The 22,479-nt window shown below is 42.4% G+C and overlaps 1 pseudogene; it reads right to left on the bottom strand.

Annotated features, from left to right (window-relative positions):
- The window catches only part of LOC139831478 (uncharacterized), a 176,415-nt pseudogene extending 159,106 nt beyond the window's left edge, over positions 1-17,309 (bottom strand).
- Between the last annotated feature and the right edge of the window lie 5,170 nt (positions 17,310-22,479).

Here is a 22,479-nt window from a genome sequence, read left to right as displayed (position 1 = left end):
AAGGAGATTCAGCATATAAATTTGTTTATGTAAAAATAAAGATTTAATTTATCCGTTGAAATAGCTCGAGCACAATACATCGTTTATTGTCTGCCAAAATAATCAAGATATCACATGTTTCTTGTACGGGAGGCCGACATCGTGGACCCATGAGCCACAGCGTCGTTTTAAAGGCGGCAGGGGATGGAAAGAAAAAATAAACCAAAAATCTGTTGGTAAAAAATCCAAGAAAAGAAACATTTTCGTTTCCGAGAGGATGACATGCGGGACCCATGAGGCAAGAAGGCCCCTCGCCGCTTATTGTGCATAGAGGCTGACATGTGGGACCCGTGAGCCAAGCGTCCTCAACGTTTTAAAGGCGGCAGGATATCGAAAGAAAAAATAAGCCAAAAATCATTTGGTAAACAATATCCAAGAAAAGAAACATTTACCGTTACGAGAGGATGACATGCGGGACCCATGAGGCAGCAAGATCCTCAACGATTCCAAGGCGAGGGGATCAAAGAAAAAAAGGAAATATCCGTAAATTAATTAGGAGTTCAAAAAAATCCATCAAAGGAAACTTTTATTGTTCATAGAGGATGACTTGTGGGACCGACCTGCCAACAGCGTCCTCATCGTTTCAAAGGGGCAGGAGATCCAAAGAAAAAGGCAAATAGCCAGAAATTAGGGGTCAAAAATAACTCCAAGAAAGGAAACTTTTATTGTTCGTAGAGGATGACATGCGGGACCCATGAGCCAGCAGCTTACTCAACGTTTCAAAGGCGGCATGAGATCGAAAGAAAAAGGCAAGTGACAAAATATCAGGAGCAAAAGATAATCCAAGAAAAGAAACTTTATTATACATAGAGGATGACATGTGGGTCCCATTTTGCCAGACGGTCTCAATGTTTGTAATGCGGCTTGAGATCAAAAGAAAAAGAAAGTAGCTAGTAATTAGGGGGTGAAAAAAAATCCAAGAAAGGAAAGTTGATGGACATAGAGGATGACATGCGGGTCCCATGAGCCAACAGCTTACTCAACGTTTCAAAGGCAGCAGGGGATCAAAAGAAAAAGGCAAACCAAAAATCGAGGGTGAAAAAAAATCCAACAAAGGAAACTTTTATAGCACATAGAGGATGACATGCGGGTCCCATGAGCCAGCAGGTTCCTCAACGTTTCAAACGTGGCATGAGATCGAAAGAAAAAGGCAAGTGCCCAAATATGAGGTGCCAAAAAAAAACTCCAAGAAAAGAAAGTTGATTGCTCATAGAGGATGACATGCGGGTCCCATGAGCCAGCAGGTTCCCCAATGTTTCAAACGTGGCATGAGATCGAAAGAAAAAGGCAAGTGACCAAATATGAGGAGCCAAAAATAATTCAAGAAAAGAAAGTTTTATAGTACATAGAGGATGACATGCGGGTCCCATTTAGCAGCAGCGGTATCACTGTTTGAGAGGCAGCAGGTGATCGAAAGAAATAGTCAAGTGACCAAATATGAGGTGCCAAAAAAAATCCAAGAAAAGAAAGTTTTATAGTACATAGAGGATGACATGCGGGTCCCATTTAGCAGCAGCGGTATCACTGTTTGAGAGGCAGCAGGTGATCGAAAGAAAAAGTCAAGTGACCAAATATGAGGTGCCAAAAAAATCCAAGAAAAGAAAGTTTTATAGTACATAGAGGATGACATGCGGGTCCCATTTAGCAGCAGCGGTATCACCGTTTGAGAGGCGGCAGGGGATCGAAAGAAAAAGGTAAGTGACCAAATATGAGGTGCCAAAAATAATTCAAGAAAAGAAAGTTTTATAGTACATAGAGGATGACATGCGGGTCCCAGTTAGCAGCAGCGGTATCACCGTTTGAGAGGCGGCAGGGGATCGAAAGAAAAAGGCAAGTGACCAAATTTGAGGTGCCAAAAAAAACTCCAAGAAAAGAAAGTTGATTGCACATAGAGGATGACATGCGGGTCCCATTTAGCAGCAGCGGTCTCAACGTTTCCAAGGCGGCAAGGGATCAAAAGAAAAAGGAAGTAGCCAGAAATCAGGGGGTCAAAAAAAATCCAAGAATAGAAAGAGTTTTGGTTCATAGAGGATGACATGCGGGACCCATGATCCTGCATCGTAAACGGCTCGATCGGAGAACGTTGAACGAGATGGCGCGATCTAGAAAAAAAACAATGCCAGAGAGGCTGCCATCTGGGCCCTACATCCCTCGGCGGTGCGGATTTGCGTTGACTCGGCCGGCGAACCCGAGATTTCGAGATGCACCACGTCCCGGGCCACCATACGCGACGTTTTGGCCGCTTTCGTCGGGCTAGGTGGCCTCAAAAACGAGAAAAAAAAAAGTTTTGACATGCACCACGGAGGGACCAAAATCGTCGGCCATGGTACACCAGCAACCACGGCGCGACTTCAACTTCGTCGGCCATGGCAACTTTTCTTGTAGTGCCGCTTAAGTACCGTAACTAGTGTTACGGCTGAAAAAGTCCCACAGAACAAGTTACGGTACCTTTGCGGTACCTTTAGCGGTAGTACCGCCTATGGTACCGCTTAAGTACCGTAACTAGTGTTACGGCAGTACCGCTTCGGTACAGCTGCGGTACCGCTTGGGATCCAGTAAGGTTTGGAGCCCATTGCGGTACCTCGAGCGGTACCGCGAGCGGTAGTACCGCTTTGTGTCCACATGGACAAGTTCTGTGGGGATTTCGAATCCAGAGCGGTAGTACCGCTTACCAAAGCGGTAGTACCGCTCGGGCGCGAATCTGACCGTTTTCTCAGCCCCAACAGCTATTTTTTGGGCCCCCTATTTATACCTCTCTTCCACCTCCGACCCAACCACTTCTTCCCCTCCATTCTCTCTCCTCCATTGTTGACTTTGAGTTGTTTGATCCTCCTCTTGATCCCCCCACTATTTGTTGCATATTTATGGGGGAAAGGAGAGAGGAGATCTAGATCTAGAGCTTCACCAATTGAATCCCTCTCCAAGTGAGGGGATCTTGCTAGATCTAGGAGTTATTTGGTGTTTCTCCACATATTTGTTCTTCCTCCCTTATCCCCCCAATAGCTTGTGTAGCTTTGTTGGAATTTGGGAGAGAAGAACTTGGGCATCTTAGTGGTGTTCTTAGCCATTGCATTAGGTGCATCGGTTTGGGTTCTCTCCGGGGTTTCGATCTCGTAGAGGGCATGTTACCTTAGTGGTGTTGTTGCCTTAGTGGCCTTGTTTCCTTAGTGGTGTTCTTGCCTTAGTGGTCGTGTTTCCTTTGTGGAGTGTGTTAGCCTCTTGTGGCGCATCGTTTCCTTGGTGGAGTGTGTTAGCCTCTTGTGGCACATTAGCATCCTTGGCGGAGTGTGTTTCCTTGGTGGAGTGTGTTAGCCTCTTGTGGCGCATTAGCATCCTTGGTGGAGTGTGTTTCCTTGGTGGTGTGTGTTGCCTCTTGTGGCCGTGTACTTGAGAGCCTCCTCGTTGTGGAGTTGCCTCAAGTGTGATACTTGGGTGTTTGCCCAAGCTTGTACGGGTTCGGTGACCACCCTCAAGTGTCCCTTAGTGGATCGAGGCTTTCCTTTGGTGGAAAGGCTCGAGGAGAATACGGTGGCCCTAGTGGCTCATTGGAGTGCCTCGTGCCTCCACACCGCTCCAGACGGAGACGTAGCACCTTAGTGTGTGAACTTCGGGATACATCGTCGTCTCCTCGTGCACCGGTTACTTCTCAACCCGAGCTCCTTAACCTATGCGCTTTACCTTGTTATATCTATCTTGCTTGATGTGCTATACTTAGCTTGTTATCACATTGTGCTCATCATGCTAGCATAGGTTGTTGGTGCTCTTAGGCAAACCCCTACTTGATAGGCCTTGAGGTAAACTAGTAAACACATGTATAGTTTTATTCCGCCTAGTTTAGCTCTCAAGTAGAAGTTTTTATACACCGCCTATTCACCCCCCCCCCCTCTAGGCGACGTCCTAGTACATTCAGCAGTCCTAGTTGTCGTAGACGTCCTGCTGTCCATCTTCCTCATACTGCTGGTCTCCTTCATAGTCTGGCCATTTGAATAGCCAGGGACAAAGCCATGAGTACTTTAAAGTACTCGCAAACTAATACTAGTGTAAGCATTATCAACTAAGGTAAGTGTTCCAAGCTCTAGGTTTATTTGCATAAAGCCAATTTTATTTCATAAGCACTTAGTAGTAAAAGACTCTTTATTTGCCTAACTAACTCAAGTGGGAACATTAGTTTCATTCCCACAACTCTGTTGTGATCAATTCAAATTCACCGTTCAGGTTCAAGTCACAATTAACATGTCACATTTTTTAAAAGGGTCTGATGACGGAACAGTATGGCCTTTCCAACCGTCCATAACCGTGGATACGGCTATTCGAATAGTTTTACACTCTGCAGAGGTCGCACACTTTTGCCACAACATTTGCAATAATCCGTCAGGGTTAACTAGCCCTGATTTATCACACTCCGTGTGCGGACTACCAACCATAACCTTTCACTTACATACCCTAGTATAGGCACCTCTCCCCATGAGCTTGGCCTCCTAGTGAAGACAAACCGTCAGCCTGGGAACTGCACAGGGCTTGGGCCGGACATTCACCTCATTTCACGTCATTTCACATCATTTCACATTTCAATGGAGGCACCCCTATGACTCTTGTTTAGAGGGAACCCATACTAAAGCACATAAATTTCCAGTTAAGCCCTTACCCATAATCAGGTATTGTGGGGGTACTTATAAAATTGGAATGGTATCGCATCCGAACCCAACCATCAGTTTTTGTAAACATTCACCATGTCATTCACAAGTCATATTCACCTTCAAAACTTTCAATAGAATGACTCAACATTCTAAGGTTTCAAAGTCATTTCATTTCACATGTTCCCATCTAGAGTAGTCAATTTTATTTGTTAGCACTAGCAACTAGTCATGAGGGGTGCTAACTAGCTGGCATTGCTTTAGGCTAAGTTTGTTGCTCTTGTTCTACTCTATATCTAGACCAAGTGAATCATGAATCAAAAAGTAAACTTTGATAAACCAAAATTAAAAACTTGTAAGGTAAAAACTTGGGATGGGATCATTAAACATAAAGGATTATGTAAGGGTGCCTTGATCTATTAGAGCTTTGCACTTGGGTAACTTGCAAGAATATTAGCTTGCCTTGATTGGTGTAGTGATCAAAGTTCTCTTCTTCTTCTTCAAAGTAGCCCTCCTCCTCCTGGTATTCCTCGCTACTAGCGTCGATTAACGAGTAAAAGGATAACAATCACCAATCAATACTTAAGGGGACTACTTAGCCCTAATGGCTCACTCAAGGGATGATATATCATCATCACAATCATTAATTAATCAACAACTAGGGTTTTCTATTTAGTGGTAGGAAAATAATTTCCTCTCATTGAAATATTTATTAGGGTTTCTATTTATTATTCTTGAGAAATAATTTCCTCTCATTGAATCTTGTTAAGATTGAATCTCCTCAAATAATAAAGTATGAGTACATGTTGACCAAGGTCAACACTTCATATTTATCATTTGGGGAAAATGATTTAAATGAGGTATTATACCTCATGCAATTTAAATACTACTATAGACATGACTTAATATTCTCAAATAATAACATATGGGGTCATGAAGAAAAATGTCATCACCTCACCTTGAATTACTTGAGAAAGTGATTTAAATGAGATGCTATATCTCATAGAATTTAAATACTAGTTTTGAAATAATTTAAATGAGCTAGAAATGGCCACATAGCCACTATTTGAATCTAGCCCATGATCATATGAAACAAGCCTATCATATTTTTACATAATCAATTAGACAATATCAAATGGGATTTATGAGAGTTGGAATCAACTCAAAATCACGTATGGTTGATTTTTAATAATTGTTTGAATTTGAAAAAGGCTCTGCATTTTTATTTTTGCTACTTTAATTCTACAACACATCTAGGGTTGAAGCCAATGTAGTTGTTTAGAGAATTTCATAAGCTTTCCAAAGATATAAAATTCATCAAATTTGGCTTAGTAGATTTGAAGTTATTTAAATTTGAATTTGACACAAGTATGCAATTTGGCTGAAAAGAAATATATTGAATTCAAACTTTGGGCCTAGGCGGGAAACGAAGTTGGGCCAGAGAGGGAGAAAAGAGTTGGGCCAGCCCAGCAGTGCGTCTGGCACACGCGGGCCGCCTGACAGTGGGCTCCACTGTCAGCCTCACTTAACTCGCCGAAACGGTATATGCAATGGGGGCCGCACGATTAGAGATGGATCGGACGGTGTTGGTGCATCGTCGACTCCGGCGAGAGGGGTTACGGGTCACGACGAGGGTTGGGGTCCGGTGATGACCCACAAGTATAGGGGGTGTATCGTAGTACTTTCGATAAATAAGAGTGTCGAACCCAACGAGGAGCAGAAGGTGTTGACAAGCAGTTTCGATGAAGGTTTCACTGTAAATGCTCACAGACAAGTATTCAAGGGGTTTTGATATTGCAGATAAATAAAGTACAAGTAAATAAAATGCGAGAGAAATAATTGCAGCGAGTGGCCCAATCCTTTTTAGCACAAAGGACAAGCCGGTTTGATTACTTATAATGACCAAACGTTCCTGAGGACACACGGGGATTTTAGTCTAGTGCTTTCGCTACATACAGCTGATTAATCTTCATTGTTTTGATAAGTGTTGTGTGGGTGAACCTATGCTAATGCACCGCCCTTCCTAGGACTAATACATACTTGTGATTATACCCCTTGCAAGCATCCGCAACTACAAGAAAGTAATTAAGATAAATCTAACCACAGCCTTAAACTCTGAGATCCTGCAATCCCTCCTGCATCGATATACTAACGGGGGCTTAGGTTTCTGTCACTCCGGCAACCCCGCAATTAGCAACCGAATACAAGATGCACTCCCCTAGGCCCATAAATGGTGAAGTGTCGTGTAGTCGACGTTCACACGACACCACTAGAAGAATGACACCACAACTTAAATATCATAACATTGAATATTACTCAACCATAATTCACTACTAGCATTTAGACTTCACCCATGTCCTCAAGAACTAAACGAACTACTCACGAGACATCATATGGAATACAATCAGAGGTGATATGATGATGAATAACAATCTGAACATAAACCTTGGTTCAATGGTTTCACTCAATAGCATCTACAACAAGTATAGAATAACACCGGGAGAGTTTCACCTATCAAACAATCAAGATTTAACCCGAATTGCTACAGCGATGACGAGGTGCAGCGGTGGTGATGGCGGTGTAGATGGTGGAGATGATGATGATGATGATGGAGATGATGTCCCGCTCGATGACGATGGCGATGGCGTCGATTTCCCCCTCCGGGAGGGAATTTCCCCGGCGGATTCCTGCCCGCCGGAGAGCTCTTTTCTCTCTGGTGTTCTCCGCCCCGCAGAGGCGGCTGTAACCCTTCGTGAGGATCCCTCTGTGGCTTAGGTTTTCGGGACGAAGGAGTACGCGAAGAAAAGGAGGCGAAAAGGGTCGTGGGCCCCCCAGAGCATAGGGTGGCGCGGCCAGGCCCTGGGCCGCGCCGCCCTATGGTCTGGGCCCACAGTGCCCCCTCTCTTCTTCCCCTTCTGGCTACCTCCGTTATTTGGAAAAATAGGAATTTACGTGAAATTCCCTTCCACAGTTGGTCTTCCGAAATATTGTGTTCTGACGGTGCTTTTTCCAGCAGAATCCTGGCTCCGGTGCTTGATCCTCCAATGATGATGAAACATGCAAAATAGATGAAATAACATAAGTATTGTGCCCCAATATGAAATATATCAATGAATAACAGCAAATTATGATACAAAATAGTGATGCAAATTGGACGTATCAACTCCCCCCAAGCTTAGACCTCGCTTGTCCCCAAGCGAAACTGAGCTCGATAAACAAGACCACATGTTTATGGAGTGAAGAGTCGATAAATAAAATACGGACAAGAAGCATCATATTCATTTACACAAGACATTCTAGTAAACAACTTCCTCATATAACTCATCTTGAAATAAGTAAAGAGAAATCACAAGTAAAGGTGCATAAGAAATCATAATTGGTGATGGCAAACTTTGTTCTTGGTCAGAGAACTACTAACGGATTGTACTTCTAAGCAAAGCTTTCATATTAGAATTTATAGCTGAGCCTTCATATTTAAGCATAACAATCTCTTCATAATCATTGATAACTTCAAAGTCATATTCATTCAAATAAAATTGGTACTAAACAAGAAAGTATAAAAGACATGATCAACTGAATCATAGCATAAATGATTGGTTCACAACAACTCAATTGCTTGCTTGAGATAGAGGGAAATAGGTTTACTGACTCAACATAAAAGTAAAAGATAGGCCCTTCGCAGAGGGAAGCAGGGATTAAATCATGTGCTAGAGCTTTTCAAGTTTTGAAATCATATAAAGAGCATAAAAGTAAGATTTTGAGCGGTGTTTGTTGTTGTCAACGAATGGTAGCGGGTACTCTAACCCCCTTGCCAAACGAACCTTCAAAGAGCGGCTCCCATGAGGGACGGTATCTCTACCAGCAAGGTAGATCATCCCCCTTCTCTTTTGTTTACACATGTATTTTAGTTTTATTATGGGTGACACTCCCCCCAACCTTGGCTTTCTCAATCCATGGCTAACCGAATCCTCGGGTGCCTTCCAACATTCACATACCATGGAGGAGTGTCTATTGCAAAATTAAGTTGCTTACTGATGAATCAGAGCAAAACATGTGAAGAGAATTATTAATGAAGGTTATTAATTGAGGCTGGGAACCTCATTGCCAGCTCTTATTGCAAAATTATTGGATAAGCGGATGTGCCGCTAGTCCATTGGTGAAAGTCCGCCCAACAAGATTGAAAGATAAAACACCACATACTTCCTCATGAGCTATAAAACATTAACACAAATAAGGAGTAGTAATTTGAATAATTTAAAGGTAGCACATGAAGTATTTACTTGGAATGGCAGAAAATACCATGTAGTAGGTAGGTATGGTGGACACAAATGGCATAGGTTTGGTCTAAGGTTATGGATGTATGAGAAGCATTCCCTCTCGATACAGGTCTTTGGCTAGCAAGGTTTGATAGCAAGCATAAAGGTTGAGGGAAACAAACAAATATACATATGATAGAAACAATCATGCATCTTTCTCATAAGCACAAGCAATTTTAACTCTAGAATACTAAGCATAGAGATAATAGAGTAATGTATCTAAGTGTATTTCTCTCTTCTATTAAACATCAAGATGTTGTTGCTATTGACCAATGCTAAGTTTGCCAAAACCAAATAGATTTACTCGATGCTCCCAAAGTGATATCAATACTCATGTCAAGAGTAATCATATAATGGAGATTGCAAGCTAAAATAAGGTGTGCAAAAAGTAAATGATAAGACTTCTCATTAATATTCCATAACGATAACTCACACCAACGGATACATAGATAACTAACTAAGAGAGATACTTCCACATTGCATACTATTCCATATGATAACTTCCCTACTCATGATATGACACTACTTGATAGTAAAAGATAAAGGTGGTGATAATGTGATACCGCGGCCCTCCCCCAAGCTTGGAACAAACCAAGGGGATGCCAATACCAATGATGAATTACTCCTTCGGCGATGGTGGTGATGAATTCCTGACAAGATTCTCAATAAGCTCCTGGAGCTCGTCAATCCTGTATATGAGATTGCGAATCATCTCTGAATTGTGCTCGACGCGGTTAAGGAGTCTGTCCGACGGTGAGTCCCAACTCTTGGAGTTATTTCCCCACTCTTCAGCCTCAGGCTCCTTCTCTCCTGCAGTGTCAGAACGATTTATATCCCAATTACTTGGCAACACTACCTTGGGGGTCCTTTCAGTTTGACGATCGTAGATTAGATTGCGGTAAGGGTTGTAATGGCTCGGAGAAGATGTCCTTGGAGCCAAGTAATGACGTGGGACCGCTCCTCCGGTAGCGATTCGTGCACTCCTCTTGATATTGGATGGACTTGATATCACGCCAATACTTGCGACGGTGGCTTGTTGGCGTTCCTACGGAGCTTCAGCCACTTCTTCCTCATCCTCTCTTGCATCTTCTTTCTTCAGCTCCGGGTCTTGAATATTTTCCTTCAAAGGTTCCTTGTCCTTGTTGTTGGAGACCATGGTGCTTCTAGATCAAAACAAATCTGGCAGAAAACAGCTCGAAACAAAACACGACGAGCAAACGATATTACGGACCTCCAGGGATCCGGGGAATTATATAGCAAATATTTTTACGACAAAAGGAAGGTTCCAGGCCGAAAACGAGTGGAAACGGGACGCCGAGGCGGCCAGACCATAGGTCGGCGCGGCCAGGGTGGGGCCCGCGCCGGCCTATGGTGGCACGCCCTCGCGCGTCTTTTCCACTCCGTTTCGATTCCGTAATTTTTCATATTTTCCAAAAACAGCAGAAATAATGTTCGGAAAGGTAAACGCGGACTTTTTATTACATATACTGTTACCTATTCAAAGTCCGATTAAGTGATCGTCAATTTGTCCTTTGATGAAAGCCTCCGGTGTTTCCACTTGAATAATATCAACATCCACATTATAAGAATCGCCCGAGATATAATGCTTGAGTCTTTGTCCATTCACCACTTGTGTGGCATTGCCTTGGAGAGAGCTAATTTTAATTGCTCCTGAACGATACACCTCCTCAACAACATATGGTCCTTCCCACTTCGAGAGTAATTTCCCTGCAAAGAATCTGAGACGAGACCGATACAATAGAACTTGATCTCCAACATTAAATTCTCTTTTGATGATCCTTCTATCATGCCACTTCTTAACTTTTTCTTTAAAGAGTTTAGCATTTTCATAAGCTTCACTTCTCCATTCATCTAGAGAACTTAATTGCAACAACCTCTTATTACCGGCTAATTTAGGATCTTTATTTAATTCTCTAACAGCCCAATAAGCTTTGTGCTCTAGTTCTAAAGGTAAATGACAAGCTTTTCCATAAACCATTTTATAAGGTGACATTCCCATAGGATTTTTATAAGCAGTTCTATAAGCCCATAATGCTTCTTTCAATTTGCTAGGCCAATTCTTTCTAGATTTATTAACAGTCTTACCTAAAATAGCTTTAATCTCTCTATTTGATAATTCTACTTGACCGCTAGTTTGAGGGTGATAAGCAGAAGCAATTCTATGATTAATACCATACTTAGCAAGAGTTTTTCTAAAACCTCCATGAATGAAATGAGAACCTCCATCAGTCATAATATATCTAGGTACTCCAAATCTAGGAAATATAATATCTACAAGCATTTTTATAGAGGTCTCACCATCAGCACTTTTTGTAGGTATAGCTTCTACCCATTTAGTAACATAATCAACAGCGACAAGTATATGAGTGTTACCGTCTGAAGAAGGGAAAGGTCCCATGAAGTCGAATCCCCAACAATCGAATGGTTCAATAACAAGAGTATAATTCATAGGCATTTCATTGCGTCTAGAGATATTACCAACTCTTTGACATTCATCACAAGATAAAATAAATTTCCTTGCATCTTTGAAGAGTGTTGGCCAATAAAAACCTGATTGTAGAACCTTCTGCGCGGTTCTATCTCCAGCGTGATGTCCTCCATAAACACTTCCATGACATTTATTCAATATCTCCTGTTGTTCATATTCAGGAACACATCTTCGCATAATACCATCCACTCCTTCTTTATATAAGTGTGGGTCATCCCAAAAATAATGCCTCAAGTCATAAAAGAATTTCCTCCGTTGCTGAGCTGAAAAGGTTGGAGGCAAATACTTCGAAACAATAAAGTTAGCATAATCTGCATACCAAGGGCTCTCTCGAGCTCACCTTTATTACAGCCAATTGTTCATTTGGAAAACTATCATTAACAGGAACAGGGATCATAAGCAATATTTTCCAATCTAGACAAATTATCAATAGCAGGATTATCAGCACCTTTCCTATCTATAATATGTAAATCAAATTCTTGCAACAGAAGTACCCATCTAATAAGCCTTGGCTTAGCATCTTTCTTTGTCATAAGGTATCTAATTGCAGCATGATCAGTATGAATTGTAACTTTTGAATCAACAATATAGGGTCTAAACTTATCACAAGCAAAGACTACAGCTAACAATTCTTTTTCAGTTGTAGCATAATTCCTTTGAGCAGCATCAAGAGTCTTACTAGCATAATGAATAACATTTAACTTTTTATCTACCCGCTGTCCAAGAACAGCGCCTACAAAGAAAATCACTAGCATCACACATAATTTCAAAAGGCAAATTCCAATCAGGAGGTTCAACTACAGGAGCAGTTGTTAAGGCTTTCTTTAGAGTTTCAAAAGCTTCCTTACAATCATCATCAAAAACAAAAGGTACATCTTTTTGAAGAAGATTAGTAAGAGGCTTTGAAATTTTAGAGAAATCTTTAATAAATCTCCTATAAAACCCAGCATGACCAAGAACACTACGAATACCTTTAACATCCCTCGGATAGGGCATCTTCTCAATTGCTTCAACTTTAGCTCTATCAACTTCAATACCTCTCTCAGAAATTTTATGTCCCAATACAATTCCTTCATTAACCATAAAGTGGCATTTCTCCCAATTAAGAACAAGGTTAGTTTCTTCACATCTCTGCAAAACTTTATCGAGGTTTCGCAGGCAATTATCAAAAGAATTCCCATAGACAGAAAAATCATCCATGAACACCTCTACAATACTTTCGCAAAAACCATGAAAAATAGCAGACATGCATCTTTGAAAAGTAGCAGGAGCATTACATAAACCAAAAGGCATACGCCTGTAAGCATAAGTTCCATAAGGACAAGTAAAAGTGGTTTTCTCTTGATCCTTAGCTTTAACAGCAATTTGTGAAAACCCAGAATAACCATCAAGAAAGCAAAAATGAGTATTTTTAGACAACCTCTCTAACATTTGATCAATAAAGGGTAAAGGGTAATGATCTTTCTTAGTAACTTTATTAACTTTTCGAAAATCAATGCACATTCTATAACCTACAACTATTCTTTGAGGAATAAGCTCATCATTATCATTAGGCACAACAGTCATTCCTCCTTTCTTAGGAACACAATGAACAGGACTAACCCATCTACTATCAGCAATAGGATATATAATACCAGCTTCAAGGAGTTTTAATACCTCGTTTCTTACCACTTCCTTCATCTTCGGAATTAGACGACGTTGATGTTCAACAACAGGCTTTGCATCTTCTTCCATATTAATAGCATGTTGGCAAATAGAAGGAGAAATCCCTTTCAAATCATCAAGAGTATAGCCAATAGCTCCTCGGTGTTTCTTCAATATTTCCAATAACCTTTCTTCCTCAATTTCTGAAAGCTTAGAACTAATAATAACAGGATATATTTTCTTATCATCAATATGAGCATATTTAAGATTATCAGGTAAAGGCTTTAGATCAAAAACAGGATCTTCCTTTGGTGGCGGTGTTGTACCCAAATCTTCCACCGGTAAATCATGCTTGAGAATAGGTTGGCGACGAAAAATTTCCTCAAGCTCATCTCTTTCTTTCCTAAAAGCTTCACTTTCACTATTCTCCAAATGTTGCTGCAAAGGGTTATTAGGAACAAGAACAATAGATGCACACTGCTCCATTTTAAAATCATTACTAGGCAAGTCAGTTTTATAAGGAGTTTTGGTAAATTTAGAAAAGTTAAATTCATAAGGTTCACCAGCAAATCTAGTCAAAATTTTCTCTTTCTTACAATCTATAATAGCTCCACAAGTATTTAGAAAAGGTCTACCAAAAATGATAGGACAATGATCACTAGCAGCAGAACCAAGTACCAAAAAGTCAGCAGGATATTTAATCTTACCACATAGAACTTCCACATCTCGAACAATACCAATCGGAGAAATAGTTTCTCTATTAGCCAGATGAATAACCACATCAATATCTTCAAGTTCACAAGAACCAATTTCGTGCATAATCTCCGTGTAAAGTTCATAAGGAATAGCACTAACACTTGCACCAATATCACATAAACCATAATAGCAATGATCACCAATTCTAACAGATAGCATAGGAACACTAACTTGTTTGGATTTATTGGGATGTGAAACAATATTAGAAGCATCTTCACAGAAAATAATATGGCCATCCTCCACATTTTCAGTCACAAGATCTTTAACTATAGCAACAGCAGGTTCAATTTTAATTTGTTCTTCAGGTTCTTTAGGTTTCTTTTCACTTTTATTAACTGCACTAGATATGACAGAGTACTCCTTCATTTTAGCAGGGAAAGGAGTTTTTTCAATATAAGCTTCAGGAATAACATTATCAACAGTTTCAACCACTACACATTTGTTTACAGATGAATCAATTTTATCTTTATACGGTTCATGATACTTATCAAAATTCTTCTTAGGCAGTTCATAATGAGAGGCAAAAGCTCTATAAAGATTTGCAACAACTTGGGAATCAAGACCATATGTAGCACTCATATTACGAAATTTATCAGTATCCATAAAAGCTTCAATGCATTTATAATCATAAATTATACCTGATTCTCTATCTTTATCATTCTCCCATCCTTCAGTATTTTCTTGGATCCGATCAAGAAGGTCCCTTTTAAACTCTTCTTTGTTGCGTGTAAATGATCCAGAACAAGAAGTATCCAGCAAGGTCTTGTCTTGAAAAGAAAGTCTTGCATAGAAATTATCAATAATAACATTACCAGGAAGCTCATGAATGGGGCATTTGAGCATTAAAGACTTCAATCTCCCCCAAGCTTGGGCGATACTCTCTCCATCATGAGGCCAAAAATTATATATGCGGTTCCGATCTTTGTGAATTTCACTTGGAGGATAAAATTTGGAATAGAATAAAGGCACAATGTCCTCCCAATCAATAGAATCACCATTCTTCAGCAATTTATACCAGTGCGCCGCTTTACCAGACAGCGATATAGTGAATAGTTTCTTTCTAACTTCATTCATAGAAATACCTGCACATTTGAATAACCCGCATAATTCATGCAAAAACAGCAAATGATCACCAGGATGGACAGTTCCATCCCCTTCATAGCGGTTATCCATAACACGTTCAATAATTTTCATAGGTATTTTATATGGTACTACTTCCTCACCTGGCGCTTCATCAACTACCGTTGCAGTAGTAGTAGATTTCCCAAATAGAAATTGAAGAGAAGATCTCTCCATAATGATTTATAGCAGCAGGCAGAAATAAAATCAGCACAAACAGTAAATTTCCTTACCAATTCCACTTACCAATAGCGCTTCACTCCCCGGCAACGGCGCCAGAAAATAGTCTTGATGACCCACAAGTATAGGGGGTGTATCGTAGTACTTTCGATAAATAAGAGTGTCGAACCCAACGAGGAGCAGAAGGTGTTGACAAGCAGTTTCGATGAAGGTTTCACTGTAAATGCTCACAGACAAGTATTCAAGGGGTTTTGATATTGCAGATAAATAAAGTACAAGTAAATAAAATGCGAGAGAAATAATTGCAGCGAGTGGCCCAATCCTTTTTAGCACAAAGGACAAGCCGGTTTGATTACTTATAATGACCAAACGTTCCTGAGGACACACGGGGATTTTAGTCTAGTGCTTTCGCTACATACAGCTGATTAATCTTCATTGTTTTGATAAGTGTTGTGTGGGTGAACCTATGCTAATGCACCGCCCTTCCTAGGACTAATACATACTTGTGATTATACCCCTTGCAAGCATCCGCAACTACAAGAAAGTAATTAAGATAAATCTAACCACAGCCTTAAACTACGAGATCTGCAATCCCTCCGCATCGATATACTAACGGGGGCTTAGGTTTGTCACTCCGGCAACCCGCAATTAGCAACCGAATACAAGATGCACTCCCCTAGGCCCATAAATGGTGAAGTGTCGTGTAGTCGACGTTCACACGACACCACTAGAAGAATGACACCACAACTTAAATATCATAACATTGAATATTACTCAACCATAATTCACTACTAGCATTTAGACTTCACCCATGTCCTCAAGAACTAAACGAACTACTCACGAGACATCATATGGAATACAATCAGAGGTGATATGATGATGAATAACAATCTGAACATAAACCTTGGTTCAATGGTTTCACTCAATAGCATCTACAACAAGTATAGAATAACACCGGGAGAGTTTCCCCTATCAAACAATCAAGATTTAACCCGAATTGCTACAGCGATGACGAGGTGCAGCGGTGGTGATGGCGGTGTAGATGGTGGAGATGATGATGATGATGATGGAGATGATGTCCCGCTCGATGACGATGGCGATGGCGTCGATTTCCCCCTCCGGGAGGGAATTTCCCCGGCGGATTCCTGCCCGCCGGAGAGCTCTTTTCTCTCTGGTGTTCTCCGCCCCGCAGAGGCGGCTGTAACCCTTCGTGAGGATCCCTCTGTGGCTTAGGTTTTCGGGACGAAGGAGTACGCGAAGAAAAGGAGGCGAAAAGGGTCGTGGGCCCCCCAGAGCATAGGGTGGCGCGGCCAGGCCCTGGGCCGCGCCGCCCTATGGTCTGGGCCCACAGTGGCCCCTCTCTTCTTCCCCTTCTGGCTACCTCCGTTATTTGGAAAAATAGGAATTTACGTGAAATTCCCTTCCACAGTTGGTCTTCCGAAATATTGTGTTCTGACGGTGCTTTTTCCAGCAGAATCCTGGCTCCGGTGCTTGATCCTCCAATGATGATGAAACATGCAAAATAGATGAAATAACATAAGTATTGTGCCCCAATATGAAATATATCAATGAATAACAGCAAATTATGATACAAAATAGTGATGCAAATTGGACGTATCATCCGGCGAGCTCACCGGTGGTCGGCGGTCATCGGCGAGGGTACGCGGCGACGTTGTCGAGGGTGGCGAAGCAGGTGGTGGTCGCAGGTGGTGCTGAGGTGGTCGCAATCTCCGTCTCAATCTGGCCACGGGAGCGACGGTCTCCGGCTAAATTCCGGCGAGCTGGTGGGTAATCGAAGAGGGGAAGGGGTCGAGGAGGACTAGAGGTGAGAGGGGAGCAAGATAGTGTGCAGAATGGAGGCCAGGGAGCTCTCCTTTTATAGCGGCGCGAGGGTGCCGTGGGGGTGCGGAGCAGGTCATGGTGGCGATGGCGCTACGGGCGGCGAAGGGGCAAGGTAAGGGGCGCGTCGTGTTGGTGATGTCACCGCGGACCTAACGCGTGCCATGGCGAGGATAGGGGTGGACGGAGTGGCTCAGGCGACGTCACGTACTGGCGCGGGTACCGGCGGAGGTCGTTGATGATGTCGTCGTCTACAGGGCGAGCGCGGTCCATTGGCTATGTCTATGAGCTTCCTGGTGGTGTGGTGAGTGAGCAGGTGAGAGAAGAGGGCGAGGGATGATCAAGTACGGTGGGGCAACGATGCGCACGATCGCGTCCAGTGGCACGTCCTGGCGCGCTCTAGGTGTCACTGGGCGCGGGCGTTCTGGCCAATGCCAGCTTCTCATGTGGTTAGAGCGTGCACGGTCGTGATCAGCAAGGTCAGGGCAAGCGCAAGGACATGGTGTGGTCATCCAGACGTGAGAGGAGAGGAGGTGAGCATGTGTGTGTCATGTGGCCGGCATGGTGTGGATTTTTGTCAACATTGTACTAGGTACAGTGGTGCAAAGTGCTAGGTTTTGTCCAGGGGACTAAGGAGAGTAGAAAAGATGACATGAGCAAGATGGTTGAGGCTAAAACTCACCAGGTTTTAGTGTGTGTGGAGTAGGTGAGATTGTGCACATAAGGTGGTTGATGTAATGGCCGAAAGAGAAAAGTTTTTGAATTTTGCCAAATCCTTTTATGGGTGTGATTCATATATGATTTGGCACATGTTGGTGGTGGTGGGGTGCAAAATGGAATTGATTTGTGAAAATCCAAAATATGCATAATCTAGAATCTGATTCAATGTCACCACTTTGTATCCTTATATTAAGAAATAGAGAAGGAACTAGTCAAAGTGGTCAATATCAAACGTGTTCAACTTGATGAGGTCTTGGATGAGGTGCAAAGAGTTGAGAATATTTAGTTTAGAAATCTCTTAATACAAGGGCTCAAAGTGAGTAAGATGATATAAATGGCACAAGTGACCATTATCACATGTCACTTGAATTTGATTTTTCTTTTGATTTGATTTGGGTTTTCTTGATTCAAAAGTGATTCTTATTAGTTTAGTAACATTTCCAAACCATTGAAACAATTCAAAATGGCCTAGTTTAAAGATTCACAAAAATGGCCATAAGCACATATGAGGTGATATTCTTATTTCCTTTTTCTTCTATTTTGTTTCACTTGCTTCATTTGGGCATGATTTAGGGTCCATTTAGGGTTAGATTAGGTTTAGTAATGGTTTCAAACCATTTGGGTAAATTAGGAGGGCATAGGTCAAGATTTGCCATTATGGCTATGTGCCACATATGTGAGGTGGTGTGCATTTTTCTATTCTTCTTCTTTTCTTCTCTTTGATCACATTCATGATGGTTTAGGGTTTTAGCACATTTGATAAGCATACCAACAATCATCATGGAAATTGCACAAGAATTAAGTATGAGCACTATGCATAGCACATGATGTAATAAAAGTTTTTGTTGGTTCTCATTTTTGGAAAAAGGAAATTCATTTTCTTCTTTGTTTGAAAATTTGGGATGTTACAAACCCTTCCCCCTTAAACAAATCTCGTCCCAAGATTTAAGAAAAGTTAGGTTCCTAAGAGAGATTGGGCAGATGAGTTAACAGGAAAACATACTTGGCATGGCCTGGGGTGCTTCCTGGGCTTCGGTGGCACTCAGGTGCTAGAGACGGCCGTTGCGGTTGTTCTGGTTCCTTCTGGCTACGAAGCGGCGCTGCTGCTGGGCAGGTGCAGCGGTAGTGTGGGCAGTTTTGGCAATCCTCTTTGTGCACTCATTGGAGTAGTGACCCACAGTTCCACATTCATAACAAGTCACAGTTGACTTGTCCTTTGGGACAATAGGGGTAGCATTGCTCCCAGTCCTTGGGGCAGTATTGGGGTTGTTGTTTCTACCATTGGGGTGGTTGTTGTTGTTGCCTCCGGGCTTCAGGTGTCCTTCCTTGTTGTTGGTGTAGTTGGGGCGGTATGTCTGAGCAGGGGGCTTGTTGTATCTTGGGGCAAATCCTCCAGATGAATTGCTGCGGTACTTCTGGGCATGGCTAGGTCCATTCTGGTGCATCATTCTTCGCTTGCGGTTCTCGTTGGCTTAGTGCATCTTCCCTTCCATTTGTATGGCTGAGTCCACAAGGGCTTCTAGGTCAGCGAACAGAATGTTCACTAACACAGTTTGCATCTCGTCATGCAGTCCGTTCAGAAATCTTTCTTTCCTCTTCTGATTGGTGTCGGTCTCATCTGAGGCGTACCTTGACAGAGTGAGGAATCTGTCACGGTATTCCACCACAGACATTCTTCCTTGCTTGAGTTCGCGGAACTCGTCTCTCATCTTCTTGATCAGTCCTTGGGGCACATAGTATTTTCTGAACTTGAGCTTGAAATCTGCCCAAGTCATCATTTGTCCTGCATTCATTGCTCGGGCACTAGTCCACCAGGCTCTGGCAGGTCCTGACAGGTAGTGGGTGGCGAACAGTACTTTCTCCGCGGGTTCTACTCCCGCAACTTCTAGGTTGTTCTCCATTGTCTGGAGCCAGTCATCAGCATCTAGGGGTTCTTCTGTCTTGCTAAACATTGGGGGATTAGTGTTCTGGAAATTCTTCAGCTTCGATCCAGGGTGATCGTGGTTTCCATGGTCTTGATTGTTCTGAGCTATCTGCTGCAGTGCGGCGGTATTGGCTTGTCATTTAGCTCTCTCGGCTTCTCGATCTGCCATCATCATCTGCAGCATCTGCATCATTGCATCCTGGTTGGTGCTGCGGATTGGTGGGGCCATCTGAATATTGAGGTAGATGATAAGATAAGAGGGAAATTTCTATGGTTTGTTTGAGTTAAAGTTCAAAAAGTTTCGAAACTTGAGTAGTGTTGAGGGGGTAAAACCAACAACACTTTTTCATTCATACCAAACATCACACATTACAAAGCTAACACACCGTTGGTTTTAAGAACCATTCATCGCTCTACGATACAAGGGGACAGATACAACTCACACCTACGCGAGTGTTCTAGTAATATAACTCTTCATCCGGAATGGTAAATTCTTCGTCTTCATGGGTAATGTGCTTGGCGAAAGGCGCGGGCTTTGTCCAACTCCTTGCGGGTCTTGTGCAGCAGGAAGTCCAGGCATGCAACATAGTAGTTCATCTCCGGGTGCGGTGGCATGGTTATTGGCCTTCCCATGGGGTCATGTCTTGGGTAGTAGACAAAGCGAGTGTTCTTGATCTTGTTCACATTCTGTCCACACAGACGGGCAATTGCTTCATGCATGTCTTTGGCTAATCTATCCTTCCAAGTGTTTCCCTTTACAGAAAACCAGATGGTTTCCCATATTGGGGCTCCAAGCTTTCCTCTCAGATGTGCAGTAACTTCCCACCGAGGTTGTCATCCTGATTGATTGTTGAGTGGCATGCTTGTGACGGTAAAGCACACGTCCGTTGGGAACCCCAAGAGGAAGGTGTGATGCGTACAGCAGCAAGTTTTCCCTCAGTAAGAAACCAAGGTTATCGAACCAGTAGGAGATGAAGGCCACGTGAAGGTTGTTGGTGAAGGAGTGTAGTGCGGCGCAACACCAGGGATTCTGGCGCCAACGTGGAACCTGCACAACACAATCAAAATACTTTGCCCCAACTTAACAGTGAGGTTGTCAATCTCACCGGCTTGCTGTAAACAAAGGATTAAACGTATGGTGTGGAGAATGATGTTTGCTTGTAGAAAACAACAGAGAACAATGATTGCAGTAGATTGTATTTCATATGTAAAAGAATGGACCGGGGTCCACAGTTCACTAGTGGTGTCTCTCCAATAAGATAAATAGCATGTTGGGTGAACAAATTACAGTTGGGCAATTGACAGAATAGAGATGCACATACATATCATGATGACTACTATGAGATTTACTTAGGGCATTACGACAAAGAACATAGACCGCCATCCAGCATGCATCTATGCCTAAAAAGTCCACCTTCGGGTTAGCATCCGCACCCCTTCCAGTATTAAGTTGCAAACAACAGACAATTGCATTAAGTACTGTGCGTAATGTAATCAACACAAATATCCTTAGACAAAGCATTGATGTTTTATCCCTAGTGGCAACAGCACATCCACAACCTTAGAACTTTCTGTCACTGTCCCAGATTCAATGGAGGCATGAACCCACTATCAAGCATAAATACTCCCTCTTGGAGTCACAAGTATCAACTTGGCCAGAGCCTCTACTAGCAACGGAGAGCATGCAAGAACATAAATAACACATATATTATAGATCAATAATCAACTTGACATAGTATTCAATATTCATCGGATCCCAACAAACGCAACATGCAGCATTACAAATAGATGATCCTGATCATGATAGGAAGCTCACAAGATCTAAACATGATAGCACAAGAGGAGAAGACAACCATCTAGCTACTGCTATGGACCCATAGTCCAAGGATGAACTACTCACGCATCAGTCCGGAGGCGGGCATGGTGATGTAGAGCCCTCCGGTGATGATTCCCCTCTCCGGCAGGGTGCCGGAGGCGATCTCCTGAATCCCCCGAGATGGGATTGACGGCGGCGGCGTCTCAGTAACTTTTCTCGTATCGTGGCTCTCGGTCATAGGGTTTTTTCGACGGAGGGAATAAATAGGCGCAGGGGCAGAGTCGGGGGGGCGCCCAAGGGGCCCACCCCAAATGGCGGCGCGGCCAGGGGTGGGGCCGCGCCCCCTATGGTGTGGCCGCCTCGTGGGCCCTCTCTGTCTCCTCTTCGGTGTTCTGGAAGGCTCCGTGGAAAATAAGACCGTGGGCTTTTGTTTCATCCAATTCCGAGAATATTTCCTGTGTAGGATTTCTGAAACCAAAAACAGCAGAAAACAGGAACTGGCGCTTCGGCATCTTGTTAATAGGTTAGTACCGGAAAATGCATCAAAATGATGTAAAGTGTATATAAAACATGTGAGTATTGTCATAAAACTAGCATGGAACATAAGAAATTATAGATACGTTTGAGACGTATCAAGCATCCCCAAGCTTAGTTCCTACTCGCCCTCGAGTAGGTAAACAATAACAAGGATAATTTCTGAAGTGACATGCTACTATCATAATCAATACTATTATAAAGCATATGAGATGAATGAAGTGATTCAAAGCAATGGTTTGCTAATAAAAAGATAATGACTAAACAACTGAATCATATAGCAAAAACTTTTCATGAATAGTACTTTCAAGACAAGTATCAAAAAGACTTGCATAAGAGTTAACTCATAAAGCAATAGATTCAATGTAAGAGGTTTTGAAGAAACATAAAGGATGATTAAGTTTCAACAATTGCTTTCAACTTGTAACATGTATATCTCATGGATAATT

This window comes from Lolium perenne, chromosome 5 (assembly GCF_019359855.2).
Source record: "Lolium perenne isolate Kyuss_39 chromosome 5, Kyuss_2.0, whole genome shotgun sequence".
Lineage (NCBI taxonomy): Eukaryota > Viridiplantae > Streptophyta > Magnoliopsida > Poales > Poaceae > Lolium > Lolium perenne.
The sequence above is the reverse complement of the archived record's forward strand: the minus strand, read 5'-3'. Positions and strand labels throughout refer to the sequence as shown.